The sequence below is a fragment of the Pleurodeles waltl genome, chromosome 5 (genome assembly GCF_031143425.1).
Source record: "Pleurodeles waltl isolate 20211129_DDA chromosome 5, aPleWal1.hap1.20221129, whole genome shotgun sequence".
Lineage (NCBI taxonomy): Eukaryota > Metazoa > Chordata > Amphibia > Caudata > Salamandridae > Pleurodeles > Pleurodeles waltl.
In genome coordinates this window covers 573,578,462-573,603,357 of record NC_090444.1, presented here as the reverse complement: position 1 = coordinate 573,603,357, position 24,896 = coordinate 573,578,462, and the positions used below count along the sequence as shown (strand labels likewise).

The 24,896-nt window shown below is 45.3% G+C and overlaps 1 protein-coding gene across 4 annotated transcripts in view; it reads right to left on the bottom strand.

The window, feature by feature from the left end:
- LOC138295834 (uncharacterized) overlaps positions 1–24,896 on the bottom strand; it is a 1,330,477-nt gene that overhangs the window by 491,760 nt on the left and 813,821 nt on the right. The gene's annotated exons all lie outside the window — the stretch shown is intronic.

Genomic DNA, 24,896 nt, shown 5'->3' with positions numbered 1-24,896 from the left:
TTTGACCTGATTGTCTTTGTTCTAACCTGTGCCTTTATCGGGTTTATTTGAGAAACTGCATTGCCGTAGAAGAGGCTCCCTTTTAGGAAACTTGTTTGTGGTCTCCCCTGGCCCATGATGATGGAAAAGGAGATTATTCGATACAGGTTAAGGACTTTACTCAGGGCACCAAACTTTAACAATAGTAAAGTTTCCTTACAGTGTAAGGAGGGCTACGCTGAGAAAATGTGGTTTTTCTTGTGTTGTGTAGCCATTTTAGCCATAGCTCCAAGCACGTTATTTTAACATACTAGGCCAAGCCGCTGTGAACCTTAACCTAGATATATTTTATTCGCTTCATTTTATCATTGTTACAATAGCCACTTTTACGATTGTGTTTTATTTTCTCTTTATCTAACTGTTTTTGCCTAGGCCAGCACTCTGTTCTATCTAAGATGCAGTTGTTTTATTAAAATAATTATTGAAACATATACTGCCTCTGTTTGTCATTTATATATGAGACTAAATGTAACTGAGAGAAACAGATGAGACCTGAGTGACCACGGCTTGCCTGAGAAACCAATTATCTCATGCGCTCGGCTGCCCAGTCATCCCTATCCTTGGGTAGAGATGAGGCACTGCTAGTTAGCCGGAGCAAAACACGGATTGGATCGACAGATGTCACCCGCAGTGGGTTAGACTTAGTCTCCCACACCGCGGGTGATTCTGCTGTTCAAAATCCAGTACTCTCATTACAATAATGAGAGCCTACGCGACATGGCACCGCCAACGGTTTGTCAGGCTCTAATTTTTGTGTCCTCCGGAGTATCTCTGTCTCGTTATATACAATTATGCCTCAATACTGTATACAGAGATGTCCATGGTGCTGAGGATTTCCACCACAGCTGTGTAGGTAATCCTACTACAACTGGAGGTTGTTCAAGCTTGAACTTTAAAAAGAAAAAAACCCATTTTGGTGTGCCTTCTCTGAACTCATAGTGTTACTAACATGGCGAATCCCCAACAGGTACAAATAGCTGTTAATATGAGACAACCTCTAACAGCACACTTACTAGCAAATGGCCTAACAGCCCAGGGAGGCCCAGTCACATTCGTGGTGGACGCTCATGCAGCTTATAGAACAGAACTTTTTTACTCTTGGGTCACATTTCCAGCAGTTTATGGGAACACAAATACATTTCATCAATATACACCTGCGAATGCGCCTGGACAATACAGAGCGTACGCATATTTAGAGATACCTCTATCTTATCAAGAACATAATAACTGGCTTGATGGCGCCCAACCCCACACAATATTACCAGTATGTGAGAGAACAGGGCTGATTGCAGAGGCCCCCTAACTTTTTGCCCCCATTTCCCACTTTTTGCTGGTGTTTTCCTGACTCTGATGGTGCCCTGGGTACTGCTAACCAGTCCCAGGGCCTGTGCTCTGTGTAAACTCAGTATGCAAATAAGGCTAATTATAATTGGCTAAGTCAACCTACCTATAAGTCCCTAGTATATGGAAGGACATATAGGTTTAGGGACCCCAGCATAGGTAGTGCACCCATAGGTGCACTGCTGAGGTGCCCAGTGTCATTTTAAAGGCAGGCCTGCATTGCTGGCTGCTTTTAAATTAAAGTTACATGCAAATTCAACTTTGAAATTAAAAGGAGTTCCAAAGTCTTAATTTTGACATATACGTCACCCCTAAGGTGTGCCCTACGAGCCCCTAGGGTAGGTGTCATGTAAATATAAGCAGGGACCTTATACAAATAGTTTTATAGACCCTGGTGAGGTAAAACAGTCAAATTTGTTTTTCCCTCATTGTATTGAATGGCCTCCATAGGCTAGAATGGGGAGACTTTATTTTAATTTTTAAAGTCCCCTTAAGTTACAGATATCAGATGTTTGGTATCAAATTAATTATTATAATAAATCCCATAGCTTCCAGTTGTTGGATTTAATATAACTTGTCCAAGTAAAGAATTTTACATTTTACCTGAAAAGTTGCCAACTTCAGCCCTGCAGTGTTTTTGCTGCTGTGCTCTTATTGGACAGCCTCTGGCAGCCTGGCCAGGCTGCCTTGATGAGGTGTGAAGTGGCCTGGCTCCACAAAAAGAGATGTGCCTGCGGGAGGAGATCTCCCCTCAGCAGATGGCGAGGCAGGAAGGGGGAGGGCTGCCAAACTGGTCTTCAAAGGCAGAGAAGGACATTTGGAGCAACCCAGCAACACCCCCACATCCTGGAAACCCAGAGAATTAGGTACCCCTTGATTAGATTAGGAGAGGGCAGGAGAGGGGTGTGTTTAGGATTTTTTGCCACACCAGTTGGTGGGCTCAGCCAGATGTATCCTCCAAAAATCACTTTCAGCCACAATGTATTTTTGAGGAATGTTGCTCCCTGGGATTGATTTTTGTCACACTTCCCCGGAAGTGGTCATCACAGGGGGAAGGACCCTGTACCTGATTGGAGAACCAGGACCCCCCTGTTTTTCACCCAGGAGCAGGGATAAAACTGGCAGACCTGCACCCACATCTCAGATCCCTATCATCTTCAACAAGGAAGAACTACAGGAGAAGAAGGACTGCCATGCTGGACCCCAGACCTGCACCTGGACACTGTACTGTGGAGGACTGCACCAGCTGCACAATTGGACTTCACCACTAAAAGGACTTTACCTGTCTTCTACTGCTTCAAGAAGGGACTCCCTGTTTGCTGCAGGTACAAAGGAGCTGGACAGAGTCCCCTGCATCAAGTCCTGCAAGCAAAGCCCAGCTGACCAGCGTCCAGTGGCCATTTGAGGATTCTGACCAGGTGCATTCTGGGAATTGTAGTCCAAACTCCCAAGGAGCAACTCAGAGCTTCTCGAACCTCAGATCAAATTGTGGACACTTCAAGGACACAAAAAGGACCTTTGGAAGAAAATCCAGAAGTTTGGAGACATTTGGAGCAACTCCATAAGTTGAAGAGAGGTGCATTGTGGGAGTTGTAGTCCCAGACCCCAGGAGGCACACCAGAGCCTCTGAACCCTTGGCTGGTGCTGTGGACCACTTTCCTGAATCAAACACTTCTGAAAGTAAGTGTGACAGTGTTAGCTCGTGGGTGGCCTGAACTCTGGACTTTGTTCCTTTCCAGTGTGACCTTTTTTTAACCCTTTGAGCGCTAGTTGCTTCTATGCGCTAGAAAGCAAAAAATTCATATCTCCGGTTCCCCTTACCCGATTTTATTCATTTTGGTGTCATTTTAAAGCTAAAAATATTTCCTATTTTTATAAATTGATTTTGGATTTTTAAACTGTTTCCTGTGTTTTATTTAATTACTGTTTTGTGATATTTGAATGCTTTCCACTCTGTCTCCTAAATTAAGCCTTGTGGCTCGTTGCCAAGCTACCAAGGGTTGAGCTGGGTTTAATTTACTGAGATCTAACTGGACCTAAGTGGAGGTTAGTGGCCTATTGCTAAGTGTAGGTACTTATCTGCCCTTACCAATAACCCATTTTCCAACACAGTAAGGTTAGGTCCACTAAGTAATTATGGGCCTACCTGGCCTTTATTGGCCACCTATACACCACATCCTGCGGTAGCAAATTTAGCAGTAGCTGAGGTTTGTCGCTTATATATTGAGTTAATTGCAATATACAGATGATTAGTAAAATTTGTGATGCAAGCACTAAATACAAACCCAGCTCCTGGTGCTCCAACTCATCCACATGCAGTAACGCCAGGTATAAATCCTGCGACTGTACATTCGATTATGGGTAAAGTACCCGCCAAACGAGAGGAAACTCCATTTTGGTTAGCACAGAAAATTAATACGCTGGAGGCAGTATTTCACAATACGGGACCTCAGGATAAACATAGAATATTAACGATGTACTTGCCTTTCGGGATGGTCCCTACAGTAGAAAACTGTAATACCTGGGGCACGGTGTTTGCCGCGCTCTACACAACCGCACACGGTACACCGACACTTGCCAATTTACCGGAAGTGCTGAAACAAATTCAAGATGAATATGGGGCTGCCCCAGCCCTAGATTTGAGGATGCAATTGATGGGCAATTTTGCCACAGTATCCTCAATCGTTTTAAGTAACCTGAAAGGGGAAGCAGTTGCACTTGCAGTGCGCATGTGGCTTCGTGATGTTCCACAACAAGATCAAGAACGAGAGCTGCCTAAAATATTAGCAGAAACCTATTCAAGTATTGGTCAAGATAGCCTAGGGGCCAGACCACAAAAAACTAATTTTAAGGGTAAATCAAACAAAGATACCCCCAAGCAAGCACCTGAGGGTAATGAGAAACACTGGGATAAAAAGTAACAAACTCCTAAGAAAGAAAGGGGAGAATCTCCGCGTATGGAGGCCCCACAAAATAGGTATAATCTCAGAAATAGGGATAATATAAAAACGCCTGATAGATATCAATATACTGATACACACCAATCTCTTTCCTTTCAGGACTCATCGGAAAGAAGAAATGACAGAGGTGGGCAATCAGAGCGAAGAACAGAGAATGTGAAACCAAGACAGGAATCACAACGCTCTTCGGAGGTTTAAAAAGGAAGAGAAACCCGCACAACAGAAACAACAATTTAAGAAGAAAAAAGTGGAAACAGTCGTAGTCCGACATGCCACACAGGAAAAGGGTCCTCTTGAAGAACAAGAACTGGGCTCTAGCCTTGCTAGACAGCGCGGCAGATGTCACAATAGTTCGCCGGAATCTTCTAGAGCATCTGGAGGTGAAAGCAACTGATGACTTTATACAAGTAGAAACTGCGGACATGTGTGTCTCTAAGCCTGATAGGGTGTACAAAGTAACGCTACAGTTAGAAGGAGACATTGAACACACAATAGATGCAATCTTTTGGGATTGCATAGTAAAAGTATATGATGTCTTGTTGGCCGAACAAGATTGGCTGCCTGATTTTGTCCATACCTGCCCATATGGAGAAGATGTCATTAAGCCTTCTTTCTCGCCCCTTGTTCCAGAGGAACTCGCTGAATCCTATTCCATTGAATGGGCTCTAGCACAAGCAACTGCATTATACAGAAATCATATAGGATGGGATAAGGAATCCCCCTACCATGTAATTCCAATTAAAAGTGAACCTCAGCCACAACTGCAGTATCCTATAAAACATGAAGCAAAAGCACCAGAGAGAGAAATACTCACGTAATTAGAGTACCAGAGTGTGACTGAACCCTGTGTCTCACCAATGAATAACCCATTATTCCCAGTAGCTAAACCAGACCATTCATACAGAATAGTCTTAGACTACAGACATTTAAACAGTCATACACGTACCTATGTTATCAAAAATTTGCATAGTACAGCACTAATGAGCAACATAGTGCATAAAAAATACAAAACAACACTAGACATTTCCAATGGATTTTTCTGCCAGAATATAGCGCCTGAGAGTAGAGACTTAACAAGTTTCAGCGCACTAGGTTCTCAGAAAAAAATCTGTTGTTTACCTCAGGGGTATAAGAACAGCCCAGGACTGTTTGCGGCTTTTGTCACTGCTATTTTGCACGAGATCGACCCTGAAGCATTGTCCTATGTAGATGATATATATCTCACGGATGATGAACTACTACAACATTTAAGATGGGTAGCCCGCATCGTTGTAGGGGTTGCCGAATTTGGCTACAAATTTAACTTTAAAAAATCAAAAATAGCCTTCCTCAGCGTCCTGTTTCTGGGATATGAGCTGTCAAGTGAAGGGAAGAGCCTAGCGCCACAATTCTTAGAAAAGTGTGCACAGTTACAACCACTGAATAGGATTAAAAAACTCCAATCATTGTTGGGTTTCTTAACTTTTGGCAGAACCTGCATTCCAGATTATGCTACACGCATAAAACCTTTATTTGACTTAATACGTCCCGTTTTTTCAAGTAAATTCTGGACAATTGAACATACATGTATTCTTCGAGAATTGCAGACAGACATGCTTGCAGCATGACATCTACACACAAGGGACAGCAAAACACATTTGGTCATCAGAATAATAGCTGGGGCCATCGGTTTCACCTATGTGACATTTAATGAAGGTGAGACAGTCCCGATAGCATACAAATCCCATTTGTACTCAGCAGCAGAACAACTCTTTGGTCCCACAGAGAAAATTCTCACTGGTGTACAGATGGCTGTCATTAAAGAAAGACATCTTGCCCAAGGAAAACGCATTATTGTCGTTTCTCCAATCCCAGCCCTAAAGGCTGTTACAAAAGCTAGAGTTCCAAACGCAAAAGCATTACATCCACGTTGGATACAATGGGCTACGTCTCTGACAGCCACTGATGTAGACTACAATTTTGACCCAAAGCTACAAACTCAGGAATTCCTAAAAAATGAAGTAGAATATCCAGTTCCAGCAAATACTTTGCCTATTGTTCAGTATCATAGAGTCATGTACACCGATGGCTCTGCACAACCTGCAATTGGAACTAAACATTAATATTCTCCTGCTTGAGCAGTCGTAAGTGGCTATATGGAGTGGGATACATTTTTTCCTCTACATACCTTTACACAGACCCTAGGGGATTGCACAGCACAATTGGCTGAGCTGGAAGCTCTGCTGATGGCACTGGAACACACGGACCCTGCACAGCTTACGCTGATTGTTTGTGATTCCTATTACTGTGTCCAGTTCTTTAATAAATACCTGCATTATTGGCGCCAAAATGGGTTTAGAGATTCCAAAGGCAACACCATTAAACACAGATTACTGTGGGGGAAAGTAGCTGACTTGAAAGAGACGCTACCGAATGTCCATGGTGTACACACACTTGGACACCAGGGCGTTGAACTACACAAAGCTGGAAATACACTGGCTGATGAAGTCGCAAAGTCTGCAGTGGCAGGAGCCACTGTAGCTGCAGTGACTTGCTTGAGTTCCAAACCAGACGCAGATATTTGGGCTGCCGTGAAAGCCCCATCCTAATGGATTTCCTAACAAATATCATTATTATATGGGAAGTAGTTCGTAAATGAAACAGTGCAACAAACGAGTTGTTTAGGCTTAGCAACAATCAGGGAATTAAACATGCCCAGTATACCTGCCCCTGCAAAATTCTACAAATGGCAAATATATACGAATGCAACTGAAGATGTGCTCGATGAGTGGGTCCAGAATGGTATGTTTAATGCTTCACTGACACGTCCTGGCGGGTGGTTGTTGTGGCCAATAGATACCAATGGGTGTCATCAACGTTCTATTAACTCTTCATGGGGTTTTAGGACAAGTAGGCCAGACCCTCGCTATATATCACCAGAGCATGCAGACATAATTACAACATATAGGGGATCATTACAACCCTGGCGGTACAAGACTGTCAGGGCTCTTATGACGGAAGCAGCGCCAACAGGTTGGCGGTGCTTCCCAGGTCATTACGACCGCGGCAGAAGCGGCGCGGTCGCACCACCGGGGCCGGCGGTTTCCCGCCACAATGACCCCGGTGGTAGTAATCCGCCAGGGCAGCACTGCTAGCAGGACTGCCCAGGGGATTACGAGTCCCCCTGTTGCCAGCCTTTTCCTGGTGGTTTGAACCGGCAGGAAAAGGCTGGCGGTACGGGGAGTCGCGGGGCCCCTGGCATGGGCAGTGAGGGGCCCACTGACAGGGCCCCGTCCTGCTTTTCACTGTCTGCATAGCATTTGGAGCCGGCTCCTGTGTTGCGGCCCAGCAGGGATCTCCAAATGGCCGCAGCAGGGGTGCGGCCGCATTGGCGCCCGCCCGGCAGTCCGATCATGGCAGGCGGCTTCAGCCACCCGCCAAGGTCGTAATTAGGGCCATAGTGTGGGAAAATTATGCCAGCAGTGGCTAAAATCATCCTCACTAGACGCAGTTAGAGAACACCTCAGTCTCCTGTCAAGCTCCACTGACCTACAAGATTTCTTGTCAGGCCCCAGAACACCACGTAGGAAGCGTTTCTTATAAGCAGTATACAATGAAATTTGGAAACTTTCCCAACAAGATGCTGCTGCCCGGTTAAGGCAAATAGATCAGGAAAATTTGAATAAGGCATTAGCTGTTGTGGATAATGGGATTAACACCTTGTCTGACCGGATATATACAATTAACAACATTGTCCCTTCTGCTATAGACATTATAAAATCTGATATGTCTTCTTATACCATGGACAGAGTTAGATCAGGTCCATTATGCAGTTAGGTTGGGCGCTTCAAACATTGAAGGCGGGTCGCGTTCCATGGCAGCACGTCAGTGCAAGGGAGATATTTTCTTCTTTTAATCTAACACTACAACAACAACTAATGGCTAAAAAGGAAGCGACTTATGTCATGCTTAACATAGAGAAATTAGAAACGTTGCCTGTTACCGTGGTCAAAATACCATCGGCTGAGTGGTTAATACATGGGGTTATTAATCTGCCTATTTCTACACTACAATTCACCTCCTGTTTAAAACACATTCCGGTAGGCAGATATGAAAAGCTGGGAGATAGTTACATCCATGAGGTGTGGGAGCTTCCCTTCTCGTACAAATGCTTCAATGGCATGAAAGAGGTCTTTCTTAGCAGCAGTGAATGCAAGACTTCAGTCAGCCATTCGATGATTTGTAAACAGCTGTCCTTGCATGGGGTGTGTAACGCCTCGGCTGCAAACTTGGCTTGTAATCTTAAGGGAGTCCCAGTCCCTTTGATTAGACCCACGTTCCAGGTGCTTTCAAACGGCAGCTACGTCCTTCTCAATAGTGAAAGCTGTTGTGGGATGCGGGTCGGAATAGCTTACGTTATTTCGGTCTCTAAGGTTGTTACATGCTGCAGGAACGTATTGTTTCCCCCCACTAAATTTAAAAAGGTAGCTGATATTTGGCCTGACATTGCTACTTCAAACGTGAATTTTGACAAGTTGAGTAGACTGAAGGCTTTACTGTTTTAAAAGCATGTGGCCTTACATCTGCGTGCGAGACCTACGCACTTCAAGTGGCAAGGTCATCAGCAGAAATACAGTCCCTGTTAAATACGAACTTTCCGAGACACTGGTGAACTCGTGAGACGAATATTTAATGCATCCAGCATGACTGGATTGGCAAATGTTTTCAAAGCTGTTGGTTCTAGTTTCGTTCACAGCTTCTCCTCCATATTCGGTTTGATACCTTCAGCTATCCACTCAATTTTCGGTGGTATTTTTGGGGGATTTCCGATAATATTGGCTTTATTAGCTGGCATCCTGCTGTTGCTGTTGTTCATGCGCAATTGCTGTCCCGCCGCAACGAGGAGAAATGACGGCGCTCCCATCAGCGCAGCTGTGTCGTGAGCGTATTATGCAGCATTTTGGAGCAACACTCCTGGAGCAATTGGAGTGTGACTGGTGACTGGTCTTTGTCATTCAGACCGGTTATGTATTGTGTGCAGCCCGTGTTTCGGTGCTTCTGGTGCTCTTTCGAACATTCACTGGAAGTTTGTCTTTCACAGCAGCGCCCCTCAGTAATAGATGCTGATCTGTTGATGTTCTCGCTGAGGGTTCATTACCAGACATGCGCACTGAGGTTGCGTTTGCTACGTGAAGCTAATTATGAGTTACCCTTCCTGGAAGAAGTTACCAACAACTCATCAATGGCCACTCCATAGGATGCCGCCTTGGTTAACACTGGGGATCATTTTTGGCGTGGACTTTCCGGTTCTGACACCTGCCGAAGTGGAAGATCTCCTGTTTTCTATGACTCGTACTTAGTTTGGAACTTTTCTAAATTGACATGTCTTTGGAATTCGGTTAATAAGTCACATGCTCATGTTTTAAATTGTCACGTATTATGCTTGTGTATACCTTTTAACTTGTCAAAATTGAACTAGTTTTTATATATATCTTAGGTTGAGCTTTTTAGTAATGACATTTTTGTTTTGGCCTTGAGCCACTCTCAACCAACAAGGGGAGGGTGTTTTATGTAGCCATTTTAGTTATAGCTCCATGCACGTTAGTTTAACACGCTAGGTGGCTGTGCACTTTGACGTAGATATATTTTATTTGGCTTTGCATTGTTATTTTTACAATAACAAGTTTTACGGTCTTGTTTTATTTTCATCTGTCTAACAGTTTTTGCTTTGCCCAGCACTGTGTTCTCAAACAAGACATTCTTTATCACTTTGTGCTTCAGTCAAGGCTACAGTTTGGTACATTGTCGGTGAACGTGGTAGAAGTTTAGTCTCCAACATTCGTAGAAAATACACATCCTTACGTAGGGACATTTTCTTAGAACATCAGCTGTGTTATTATAAAAACACTTCCTAGTCCCATTACACGTTAAGAGGGAGATTCCAGCCAAGGAACCATGACTGTATGCTGATTGCTGAATGTTTCGCTGCAGATGCTAACGCAGACTACAGGTCTTTGCTCAGGTATGAGGGTTGATGTCCCCCTGGGGGAACCTGAAAGGCAGAATTAGAGCTTAACATGCTGTGCTCAGATTATGATTTAGATAGGAAATAGTCCATAAATTCTAGTGACAATATGATAGCGTTATTCTTATACTTCACTCTCCTCGTCACCATTTTAATATTGTCATGTTGTGTCATCCTGGTTATTGCAGCTCACGCTTTGCTATCTAAAATGCAATTGTTTTATTAAACCAGTCTTTAAAATTCATACTGCTTCTTATTGTCATTTATATATGAGACCGAATTGTGAATGAGAGAACCAGATGCGACCTGAGTGACCACGACTTCCCTGAGAAGTATAATATGTCATGCGCTCGGCTGCCCAATCATCTCTATCTCTTGGTGGAGATGAGGTACTGCTAGTTAGCCGGAGCAAAACCTGGATTTGGAGCGACAGGTGTCACCCGCAGTGGGTCAGACTCAGTCTCCCACACCGTGGGCGATCTTGCTGCTCCAAATCCAGTAGTCTCATTAGAATAATGAGAGCCTAAGCAACAATGTACACCGATGGCTCTGCACAACCTGCAGTTGGCACAAAACACCAATATTCTGCTGCTTGCACTGTCGCAAGCGGCTATATGGAGGACAATAAATTCTGTCCCCTACATACATTTACGCAAACCCTAGGGGATTGCACAGCACAATTGGCAGAACCAAAACTGCTGTTGATGGCACTGGAACATACGGATCCTCACAGGCAATGCTGATTGTTTGTGATTCATATTATTGTGTCCAGTCCTTCAATGAATACCTGCATTACTGGTGTCAGAATGGGTTCAGAGATTCTAAAGGCAACACCATTAAACACAGACTTCTGTTGGGGAAAGTAGCAGATCTAAACAAGATTCTACCAAATGTCCATGTTGTACACACACTTGGACACCAGCGTGCTGGAAATACTTTGGCAGATTAAGCCGCAAAGTCAGCAGTGGCTGTGGCTTCTGTTGCTGTTGCTGCAGTAACTCACTTGAGTTGAAAACCGGACGCAGACATATGGGCTGCCATGACAGCTACAGCAGATGGTACGCCCTATTCAAAAGGATTTCCTGACAAATATTCCTACTGCACGGGAGGTATGCTAAACGCTGAAGTTAAGATACCAGGCGTAGGGGTACAAGATATTCCCAACAGAGATATAAGATCACAATTAATTAAAGCAGCGCATGAAGGGGTGGCATCTGCCCATGCTGGTGTGGCAGCGACAATTACAAGCCTGCTATTAGTGGCTAGGCCTCTACAAAGAGACCAAACAGTATGTCCTTTGCTGTGACATCTGCCAATGAATCAAAACGCCCACCGCAGACACCCCTCTTGATTTCAAATAAACCATTACATTGTGTGTACTTGGACCATTGCGGTCCCCTAACACAGGATAGTGCATAGAAGTATATATTAATTGCTGTTGATTCTCGCTCCAGATTTGTATGTGTGTGGCCACAACGCTCAGCAGAAGCGCGGACTCTTATTCAAGATTTGCAAGTCTTTACGGTACATATGCGGTTGTAGCTTTCCACTCGGACCAGGGCCCTGCTTTCGCCTCAAGGGCATTCAGGGACGCCATGGCTTCATTGGGGGTCCAACTCCAGTACTCGTCTCCATTTCATCCAGAGGGAAATAGTGTCATGGAGCGATTAAACCATGATTTAAAGCAATCCTTAACAGCCAGACTCTTAGGTACGGGTCATAGTTGGCTTTATCACCTTAATCACCTGTATGGAGTTCAGAGAGCACTTACCAATCTGCCTAGAAGGTCCCTGGGGGGGGTCGTACTTCATTTGAGTGCCTGTTCGGAACTCAAATGTATGTTCCTGATCTTGATGGTCCTGGCGTGGGGGCAGCAGAAACACCTTTTGACATAAATGAAGTGCTGCCTCCAAAGTAATCAAGGATGTGCCTGTAACGCCTACTGGCTGGTTTCCCGGAGTCGGGGATCTAGTACGTGAAAAGGTCGATGTGAAAAATAAATTTGGTCCTTCCTATCGAGCACCGGTCCCAGTCTTGGGGATACACGGTACCAGAACTGTAATTCTACCGCCGTTGGCAGGTGCCAAATAAAATCATTTTATCTCCATTGCCAATGTTAAACTACACCATGTGGCTGATCCTGCACAGCAGACCAAGAGGAACACCCGGTAGTTCCCAAATCCCTCTCACTACTGGTCAAGACATTCTTGTGCTACTTGTAGGCAGCAACACCGACACCTCTCCGAGCTTGGGGAAGGTGGAAAATGATCTTGCATTGGTTCCACTAACATCAAATAATACAGAAATAGTTGATTGCTTCGATACAGCTTCAACACAAACTGATGGTCCGATTTATTCTATACCACCGCGAGAAACACCAACTCCACCAATGAATACAACTCCAGCTTTTGCACAAACTGCTTCTGGATATTTTGCCGACATCAATGATGACATCTCTGACTGATTTGCCTCTTCGACACCTGAACTGTCAAACACACGTAAGCTAATGAACTGGTCTAAAATAGCATAGTTTGTTTTTTGATGGAATTATCTATGGCTTTCCTTCACAGTACTAGCTTTCCTACTTTGGATTGGTTTTGTTATCACTTTCTTTTTATTAATACAAGGTCATTTTCTTCCTGAGAAATCAACAGTTGAACTGGTGGATGAGGTCCTAACACCACATTTTTCATCACATACGGTCCGGGGAGACTTATCTTTTGTGAACATATCCGCAATACCAATTTCTGATGGGATTGTTTGGGATAAAGTGATATTTGATATATGGACCCACGGAAGTTATTCAAATACCATATGTGTTCAAATAAATGTGTCAGCGAGACCGGATCCTCAGGGTTTGCGCCTGTTCCCAATATGTCCACCTCTTGGCAGCTCCAAACTCTACTAGCTATCATAACACAGAGTTAAAGAATGGCCAAGCGGGGAACGGGGTTTAGGTTGGGAACAGCGGGGAAGGAGACCTGTGGAAGCAAGGGTTAAAAACACAATAGCAAGATCATTCACATTAATCTTCATGAACTTTGTTTTAATTCTTTATGCTCTAATAACATGAGAGATCAAGAACTTTTCAATAACGTGACCTTTTTAGAATCATATACTCTGAACATTGAACTCTCTCAAGTTAATCCTTAGAATAGCAATTACGTCACAAGAGTCAACAAGTACATTTGTTCCCAAAGAATAAACTGCTATAGGATTCATGAATGATACTGTAAAATAGGCAAACATACTAAACTTGTTTTATCTAGAAAGATCACACTCTGTTTGATGTATGTTTCAAGATTCAATTGCCCAGAAATTATTGCACACTTTATTGCCAGACTGCGCATTAAAACTCAAGTACCTAGAATGATCGCGCGCTCTGCCGATCTGAACCGCAAGGGTTAATTGCCAAGAATGAATCGTGCACACTGTTGTCGATTCAACCATCAAGATTCAAATGTCTCGAAATGATTGCGCACTCTGCCGATCCAAACTGCAAGGGTTAATTGCCAAGAATGAATCGCGCTCACTGTTGCTGATTCAACCATCAAGATGCAAATGCCTCAAAATGATCGTGCACTCTGCCGATCCGAACTAAAAGGGTTAAATGCCAAGAATAAATGGCACACACTGTAAATCACAAAGCCAAAAACTCAAATGTTTCTAGAAACGGAGTTGAGGGCCTTCCCCGAACTCCGCCTTACCGCCCTGCTTGAAGATCAGCAAGATAATGAGGACAGGGCCAGGAAATGTCTAAGTAGGCCCCTGGAACAGGAGCCCTGGAAAATTTTCCTGCTCTGCACCGGGACCTCTGAATAGTGAGCATGTGGGGCTGGGCTGGGTTCCTTAAATAGACCCAAGCCCTGCCCACATGCCACACCCAACCAGGCTGCAGGAAAGGCTTGAAAATGAACAATACATTGCAAACAGCATTAATGGCATTTAAAGATAAATAACTGCAATGCAAAAAGGTAATGTGCAATATCAGCACACAATCTATGAATATAATCCATAAGGTTTGTCATTTTGCGTTATGTTGCCTGTAGAGCGTGCACTGCCCTGGTGTTTGCAAAATGATATTATAATACCAGGGATTGTTTCTGGTGATTGGGATGTGAAAACAGTTGATTCTATGATGACTCAATTGCAGTATTATACCGTATTTGAAAACGAAGATGTTTATCAATTTAAAGAAAATTATGATGATATGTTTTGCTATAATTATTATGGGCACCATTTTATACATAGAGCGAGCAGCCCCAAAACTGTTTTTAGTTATACACAATGCGAACATTGTCCGACTCCACCACAACGGAGTTTCAAAACATATTCTGAAAAGTTTACAGACGGGACGCGCTTACCTGAATCGAAGGGGACTACATATCCCAGACTGCCTAGAGGCCCCAGGAGGCGGCCATCTTTGCATCACCTGCTCCAACTCTCATTCCAACAAGCGCTATAAAGCGCAGGGGGACCAACTGCAGCGCGGGACGCGCTTACCTGAATCGAAGGGGACTACATATCCCAGACTGCCTAGAGGCCCTAGGAGGCGGCCATCTATGCATCACCTGCTCCCACTCTCATTCCAACGAGTGCTATAAAGCGCAGGGGGACCAACTGCAGCGCGGGACACGCTTACCTGAATCAAAGGGGGCTACATATCCCAGACTGCCTAGAGGCCCCAGGAGGCGGCCATCTTTGCATCACCTGCTCCCACTCTCATTCCAACGAGTGCTATAAACGCAGGGGGACCAACCGCAGCGCGGGACGCGCTTACCTGAATCGAAGGGAACTACATATCCCAGACTTCCTAGAGGCCCCAGGAGGCAGCCATCTTTGCATCACCTGCTCCCACTCTCATTCCAATGAGTGCTATAAAGCGCAGGGGGACCAACCGCAGAGCGGGACGAGCGTACCTGAATCGAAGGGGACTACATATCCCAGACTGCCTAGAGGCCCCAGGAGGCGGCCATCTTTGCATCACCTGCTCCCACTCTCATTCCAACGAGCGCTATAAAGCGCAGGGGGACCAACCGCAGCGCGGGATGCGTGTACCTGAATCGAAGGGGAATACAAATTCCAGACTGCCTAGAGGCCCCAGGAGGCGGCCATCTCTGCATCACCTGCTCCCACTCTCATTCCAATGAGCGCTATAAAGCGCAGGGGCGCCAACCGCAGCGCAGGACGCGCGTACCTGAATCGAAGGGGACTACATATCCCAGACTGCCTAGAGGCCCCAGGAGGCGGCCATCTTTGCATCACCTGCTCCCACTCTCATTTCAACGAGCGCTATAAAGCACATGGGGACCAACTGCAGCGCGGGACGCGCTTACCTGAATCGAAGGGGACTACATATCCCAGACTGCCTAGAGGCCCAAGGAGGCAGCCATCTTTGCATCACCTGCTCCCACTCTCATTCCAACGAGCGCTATAAAGCGCAGGGGGACCAACCGCAGCGCTGGACGCGCATACCTGAATCGAAGGGGACTACATATCCCAGACTGCCTAGAGGCCCCAGGAGGCGGCCATGTTTGCATCACCTGCTCCCACTCTCATTCCAACAAGCGCTATAAAGCGCAGGGGGACCAACTGCAGCGCGGGACGCGCTTACCTGAATCGAAGGGGACTACATATCCCAGACTGCCTAGAGGCCCCAGGAGGCGGCCATCTTTGCATCACCTGCTCCCAGTCTCATTCCAACGAGCGCTATAAAGCGCAGGGGGACCAACCGCAGCGCGGGACGTGCTTACCTGAATTGAAGGGGACTACATATCCCAGACTGCCTAGAGGCCCCAGGAGGCGGCCATCTTTGCATCACCTGCTCCCACTATCATTCCAACGAGCGCTATAAAGCGCAGGGGGACCAACCGCAGCGCGGGACGCGCTTACCTGAATCGAAGGGGACTACATGTCCCAGACTGCCTAGAGGCCCCAGGAGACGGACATCTTTGCATCACCTGCTCCCACTCATATTCCAACGCGCGCTATAAAGCGCAGGGGGACCAACCGCAGCGCGGGGCGCGCTTACCTGAATCGAAGGGGACTACATATCCCAGACTGCCTAGAGGCCCCAGGAGGCGGCCATCTTTGCATCACAAGCTCCCACTCTCATTCCAACGAGCACTATAAAGCGCAGGGGGACCAACCGCAGCGCGGGACACGCTTACCTGACTCGAAGGGGACTTCATATCCCAGACTGCCTAGAGGCCCCAGGAGGCGGCCATCTTTGCATCACCTGCTCCCACTCATATTCCAACGCGCGCTATAAAGCGCAGGGAGACCAACCGCAGCGTGGGGCGCGCCTACCTGAATCGAAGGGGACTACATATCCCAGACTGCCTAGAGGCCCCAGGAGGCGGCCATCTTTGCATCACCTGCTCCCACTCTCATTCCAACGAGCTCTATAAAGCGCAGGGGGACCAACCGCAGCACGGGACGCGCTTACCTGAATCGAAGGGGACTACATATCCCAGACTGCCTAGAGGCCCCAGGAGGCGGCCATCTTTGCATCACCTGCTCCCACTCTCATTCCAACGAACGCTATAAAGCGCAGGGGGACCAACCGCAACCGTCAGAGCCTGGTAGAGGCTGGGCTGGGCCATGTCTCTTTAATTTTGTATCTGGTATTCCAGATCGATCCAGATAGTTCCACCAGACAAGAGTCCAGGGTGCTAGGCTTTGAGAGCAATCCTGAGCAGGAAGGAAAGCCCTTGCATTAGTGGAGGAGGAGGATTAAGTAGTTAGATAAACAGGCATGGGGAAACGTAAGGCATCAGAACCCTCACGGAGAAAGGAGAAAATTACAAAGAAACTTAGGAATGCAGGTGAAAATTGTACGATATCTGAAATTGATGACCTAATAGAGGAGGTAGCATCTTTACTAAGTAATAGATCCCACCCTCGGGAGGGCTCTGATAAAAAGATAACTTCCTATTATACAAAGAAACCAGAATTAGGAAAAGGGAAATCAATTGATAGGAAAGAGAACGACGGCCAGCAAGAGGAAAACCCACGCCCTGATATTAGCTTAGTCAGGCATAAAGATGATGCTATACGGGCCTCATGCCATTCCCCAACTCCAACAGGAAGTACTAGGAAGAAGGGCTATGCGCAGGGGAGTGATATTGTGTGTTCCAATAGATACGCAGCCCTGGCAGATCCCGTTGTAAATAAGGTACAGAAGGACCAGGAGGAGAAACCCACGGGCAAGCACAACCAAACTACCCCCTTAGCACAGTCAGTCATAGAGAAGATACCACCGGCTAACCAAGATCCAGAAAACTGCCCAAAATGTTAAACTAGGAGTTTAACAAATCTTTATGATCTAATGGTTAGACTAATGCAGGGAGCTAAAATTTGAAGTAGGAACTCTATCAGCTCTTGTGGAAAAAGGGGGCGGTATGGGAACCTGTAGAGTCCAGCGTGCAGAAGGGGTCCCAACTGTATCACTGCACTTACAAGGAAGACCCATATCCCCCCAGAGGCCGAATGCCCAGCGCAACTCTACTTTAACTAAAGCTAGTGCTCCCTGTGCACCGCGAGGGTGCGCAAAAGGGGACAATGATTGGAATATTGGGTTACGCAACATCCCAGTAGTTAAGGTAGGAGAGTTACGACAGGAATCTGGGAATTCTGTATGGGAGAGTCGCCCGAAACCAAGGTCACAAGAAGAGAAGGCGGGACGTACACTTAAACCTTATACCTTATCATATAATGACAGTGTGCCCACTACTACACGGGGCAGACACCTTAAAGAAAATCTAAGGTCTCCAAGGGCCGATGTAATTTATTTGTTAAATGTCCCGAAATTGGCCCAAAATAGTATGGAGGACGAGGATTCCCTAAAGAATAAACATATTTATTGGATCAGATACAAACGCCATTGCCTATCCCTAATCCGCTCAGATATTATGAGGGTGGAAAGAATGCCGGGAGAGACTGGGAAGCAAGATGTTGTTGCTGTGACACTAAGGGATGAAAGATTAATCGAAGGCTTGATTACTGTAAAGCAGAGAGCCAGTGCTCCCCAAACAAATGTCATGAGATTTAGTTTGGATCCGTTTACCTGTAAGCTTATAGCTCAGAGGAGCAACCATAGAAATGAGGGAGTGCAAATGATAAAGGGAGATTCTGACCTTGAAGCAGTTGATTGACTAACTCAACCAGACCAATCATACTTGGGACTGATTAGAGATCCAATAGTAGTAGAGTCCCAGGAAGAATATAACCAACAAGTTACAGGGGTAGGGAGTATTGAGGGGCACTTGCCTGGTAGTAAGGAGCCGATTATATCTCACAGCCTTACTACTAATGCTATGACCTCAACAGGAAGGGAACCAGTTACCATGGTTTCCTCGAACGCAGCAGGCCTAAAAAGTAAGCTTATAGACCCTGACTGGCATGATTATATTGAACTATTCCATGTTTGTCTTTTCCAAGAGACCTGATTAAAGGATCCACCATACAAACTGGGTTACAAAACTTTTTTTTATTAGTGCCACCTCAGTAGCAAGAGGGAGGCCGTCTGGGGGGTTGGTTGCATGGGTGAAAATGTCCCTCAATATTGAGATAAACAAACATGATACAGGGTCTGCTGGCATTTTGTGGATGGAACTAGGGGACAAAAACAAGGAGTTATTTCATTTATTCAATGTGTATATAAGGCCCAGAAGACCAAATCAGGAGTCATACGAAATAGAAATATTAGATGGCATGCTTACGAAAATCCTGATAGGAGTACCAATCTTGATAGGGGGAGATTTTAATTGCAACTACGAACCCATAATTGGTCTTGAACACCTAGTAGAAGATGAAGATTTAGCAAGAGCAGTCCCCCTCCAATCTACTGAAGAGGCAGTCCCTGGTACAGTTGCTGCCCTGCAACTCATGGGCCTTACACTAAAGTATGGATTGAGGGCTTGTAATGGTAGAGTGGGACAATGTGGTCTTAATATGGACACTTTCCAGAGAGGTAACGCAGGTTCAAAACTGGATTATATCATGCATAGCACAATTACATGGGAGAGAATAGTGACCTTTAAAATAGATAAGAGGAAAGAAAGTGATCATTTTCCGTTAGTAATTGAATTGAGGGGCTACCTCCTAGATCTAGACTGCATGAAAAAGGATAAGGTGGAGTTTCAACCTACCTTTAGTAATAATCATAGGGCAGTAAAATGGCCAGCGATATTGGGCAATTTGGGTGTTATGACGAATATCTATAATATATACTAATTGCTGGAACACCATGCCCATAAAAATTGTATTGACATTCCCATTATAGATATTCATCAATCATTGAGCACTGATTTGAGACCCTATCTTACTAAACAGATACAACAAAAACACATACAGGGCAGGGAGCAAATTATTTCATCTAATCCCTGGTATACCCCTGAATGTAGAGAGGGAAAAACACTACTGGTAGAGGCTCTAAAACAGAAAAATCCTCTAGCAGTGCAACAGGCAAGGGCCGGTTATAGGAAAATCCTGGCTGCAGCACTGAAAAACTGGGAAGACCAAAAATGGCACGACCTCTTAGAGGCAGCCAAATGCAATGATATAGTAGCCTTTTGGAAGATAGGTACTCACGGTAGGAAAGAGGGGATATTTAACACTGAACATCATATAGATCCCTGTGCGTGGGTTAATCATTTTACGAACCTCTATTCAGATTCTTCCGAGCATGATTTACATCTTTCCTTGCATATAGAATTACCCTCCTGGGGCAATTTACCTGACATACAATTTAGCCTGGAAGAAACGGTGACTGCCATTAAAGCGATTAAAATAGGCAAAGCCCCGGGTCTGGATAAAATCCCTGGGGATCTGTTTAAACATAATATAGACGTATGGGCACCCTACGTAAATCTACTTAGCAATGCTATAGCAAGGGGAGAGCCAGTTCCTGAGACATGGGAAGGAGCAGAAATAATCCCAGTCTATAAAAAAGGATCTAGGGAGGACCCGGGGAATTATAGGCCAATCAGCCTAATTGATGTTATGCAAAAAATATACGCTAGGCAGCTGCTGAATAGATTAGCTAGCTGGATAGAGCAAAATAATATTTTGACAATATACCAGGCAGGTTTCAGGCAGAAGACAAGTACAATTGACCAGGCCTTCAGGCTATAATCCATAATGTGGAAATATTCAAAACTAAAGAAGGGTCATCTCTACATCGCGTTTGTGGATTTGCGTGCAGCCTTTGATTTGGTCCCAAGAGACACTCTATGGGTCGCGTTAGGGAAACAGGGTATGCCGGGGAATCTTTTGCACCAGATAAAGAGGCTGCACGTAAATACTTATGCAAAGGTACGGTGGGGCCCAAATGGAGAGCTGACAGATCCAATACCCATTAAGAGGGGAGTAAGGCAGGGTTGTTTACTTGCCCCAACCCTCTTCTCACTATACATCAATGATTTGGTTGAGTACCTTAAACAGAGCAATCATGACTCACCAAGATTAAATGGAGACCCAGTTCCTGCTCTCCTTTTTGCAGATGACACCATTTTATTATCTCCAACTCCCATGGGCCTACAGACTCTTTTGGGAATGTTTAGTAAATATTGCATATTGAAGGGATTAGAAATAAATATAAACAAGACAAAATATTTGATTGTTAAACCCCACAGAGCACTTAAAAAAAGCATCCTGATCAATGGGCATGAATTGGAACGAGTTAAAAGTTTTAATTACTTAGGGATATTGCTGGATGCCAAGTTGTCCTGGAAGCCGCATATTAACAACGCTGTAACATCTCTGGTTCACAGCTCCATGGTGATAAGCAATAATTACAAAAACTCAAGAACTGAAATTGGCTCACCAGCGTTCGAGGTCTATAGATATAAAGCGCAGGCCGCTGCTTTATATGGCGCCGAACTCTGGGGAATTGCAAACCTAACCTCACTAGCATCCCAAGAAAACAGTTTCATGAGGGGGGTACTGGGACAGCCACCATCGACTCCATTGGTCCCTCTTTCTTACGACTTAAATATGAAGTAAATAGGTAACATGGCAGTTTTGAGGCCATTGCTTTATTGGTGTAGGCTTTGGTCAACTCCAGATTTGATTCACTATAGGCAAGCACTAATTGAGATAATGGATCTTGATAAATCAGTTTCCCTTCCTTGGCTTCACCATATAAGGTCCTGGTTTTATAACCTAGGGCTTAAATCCTTTTGGGACGAACCCCATACCCTTACGACACAATCTAAGATTCGGTTAAAGCAAGTATTCTGGGATTATTTTTCGATTAGTCTTTTCCATAGTAAGGATCTGGGTAGATTGACCTTGAAATTTTGGGATATTAAGCCAACACCAAGATCTGAGGAATGGCTAGATACAATTCAGCCTAGGCGAGCAAAAGCACTATTCATGAAATTTTGCTATGGAATCCTCCAGATCAAGGCGTTCACCACCAAATGGGGCCCCCAGAGCGAGAATATCCATGATTCTAAGTGAGGATTATGTAAGATGGAGACTACTGAAATGGTGGAACATGTTCTATTAATTTGTAAAGCCTATGATAAGCCAAGGAGAAAATGGATTCGACCTATTTGTAGGAAATTAGGAATCAGAAATTATAATGAAGTGGCAAGACTATTAAGGTCTAGTACTACTCCATCTATTGTTTTTGGAATAAGCCGCTTTCTCCTAGCAACATCATATATTAGGGACAGGGAGGGCCTGAGGTTCTAGTGAACCTAGATGTATTAAACACCCATAGACAAACTTAATGGTGTAACAAATGGCTAACGGGCTTCTCATCCTGTAAGCTAATAGAACACTGGTATTTAATTTGATTAGGATTTAATTTTAGAATTTTCTAATATAAGGAATGAATATAATTATTTCCCAATTTCAGGAATGTTATTCTACACCATGTAATTGACTTCATCAAATGGCCAAATGGCCTTCTATCTTGAAAGTTAGTAGAACAGTGGTATTCCATTGGGTTTGGACTTAATTTTAGAAATTTTAGTATAAGAAATGATTATAATTGATTACTCTTTATTGACCTTAAGAGTATCACTTGTTATTTATGCAACTGATTTTAGTATCTGTAAGATTATTTGTTATTTTATGATGTTTTGATTGTATTATCCTTTTATGGCTAATAGCCGAATAAAGATTTGTTTGATGATGATGATGAAAAGTTTACATATTTTTCTGGGCATAATGTAAAAAATGCTGAGTCACAATATTTTAAATTGCCACCTACTAAAGAAATACATATATTATTGACGAATATGAAATTTATATATTCGGAATCCTTTGTTTCCCGGTTGTCTATAGAAGGCTATGAATAATGGCTGAAGTCGATTGACTTGAAAAGTGTATGGGGAACTAGACATAAGCAAATAAGGGGGAATGAGGCTTTATTCAGAGCATGCCTGATACCTGTACAAATAATATTATTAAATGAAACAGTACAACAAAAAAGTTGTCTAGGCTTAGCAAAGATCAAAGAATTAAATACACCCAGTATACCTGCCCCTGCAAAGATTTATAAATGGCAAAAATATATAAATGCAACTGAAGATCAGCTCGACGAATGGGTCCGGAATGGTACATTTAATGTTTCACTGACACGTCCTGGCGGGTGGTTATTGTGGCCAGTAGATACCAATGGGTGTCACCAACGTTTTATCAACTCTTCGGGGGGTTTTAGAACTAATTGGCCGGATCCTCGCTATATATCATCCAAACATGCGGGTATAGTTACAACATATAGGTGGTCATTACAACCCCAGCGGACGGTGTTAAAGCGGCGGTAAGACCGCCAACAGGCCGGTGGTAAAAATTTTGGAATTACGACCGTGGCGGAAACTGCCAACAAAGACAGCCACTTTAACACTCCGACCGCCACGGCGGTACAAACAAACAGTTCGGCGGTCACCGCCAACAGACAGGCGGAGGACAATGTACCGCCCACACTATTATGACAGGCCAATCCGCCACCTTTTCCAGGGCGGATACACCGCGGATAAAACACGGCGGAAACAGGAATTTCGAAGGGAAAACGCTCACCTGTACACATTCCACGAGGAAGGACGACACCATGGAGCCGGAACTCCATATTCTCCCTGTGATAGTCTTCCTGCTCCTGTACCAGGAGCACCAACGCCGGCGGTGAAGACCACAGTGAGTCCTGCACCTACGACACAGGGGAGGGGGGAGGCAAAAAACAGGGACACACACACGCAACACCCCCACCCTCACCCACTACAACACACACACCAATGCATATCTATACATTACAGTCACCCCCTCAACCCCCCCAGAAGAATGCAAAGACAAAAGGAAATGAGTGTAACCATTGTAATATATCAAAAATCAGTAAGCAAAAATATACATATATACACTATTAACAAAATATACACCAAGATTAGTAGTCCAGGTATTGCACCATTTATAGTCCGTGGACCACTGGGCCCAAAATGCATGGGCGAGGCCCACACACGATACCAGGGCATCAGATAGAAATACAACAGGCACCTCAGGGGGAAGGGAAGGGGGACACCTCAGCCGGATGAGTGCACGACGCCAGATCCATGAGGGGCCTCCATGCCCATTGATGTATCCTGGGGAGTGCAAAGCCACGGTCTCTCAAGTCTCTACAGTGGGTGGTTTGCCCACTGCTGCATCCTGGAGAGTGCAAAGCCACAGTCTCTCAAGTCTCTCCAGTGGGTGGGTTGCCCACTGCTGCATCCTGGGGAGTGCAAAGCCACAGCCTCTCAAGTCTCTACAGTGGGTGGTTTGCCCACTGCTGCATCCTGGGGAGTGCAAGGCCACAGTCTCTCAAGTCTCTACAGTGGGTGGGTTGCCCACTGCTGCATCCTGGGGAGTAAAAAGCCACAGTCTCTCAAGTGGATGCCTGTCTCCACTAGTTCTGGAGGGGGACTGGTGCCCAGAGTGCTTCATCCTGTGAAGGACAGAGGTAGTGGATGCATGTCTCCACTGGTTCTGGAGGGGGCTTGGTGCCCAGAGTGCTTCATCCTGTGAAGGACAGACGGAGTGGATGCATGTCTCCACTGGTTCTGGAGGGGGACTGGTGCCCAGAGTGCTTCATCCTGTGAAGGACAGAGGTAGTGGATGCATGTCTCCACTGGTTCTGGAGGGGGCTTGGTGCCCAGAGTGCTTCATCCTGTGAAGGACAGACGGAGTGCATGCATGTCTCCACTGGTTCTGGAGGGGGACTGGTGCCCAGAGTGCTTCATCCTGTGAAGGACAGAGGTAGTGGATGCATGTCTGCACTGGTTCTGGAGAGGGACTGGTGCCCAGAGTGCTTCATCCTGTGAAGGACAGACGGAGTGGATGCATGTCTCCACTGGTTCTGGAGGGGGACTGGTGCCCAGAGTGCTTCATCCTGTGAAGGACAGAGGTAGTGGATGCATGTCTCCACTGGTTCTGGAGGGGTCTTGGTGCCCAGAGTGCTTCATCCTGTGAAGGACAGACGGAGTGGATGCATGTCTCCACTGGTTCTGGAGGGGGACTGGTGCCCAGAGTGCATCACTCACCCCGTGACGGTCCCTGGTGTGTCAGTG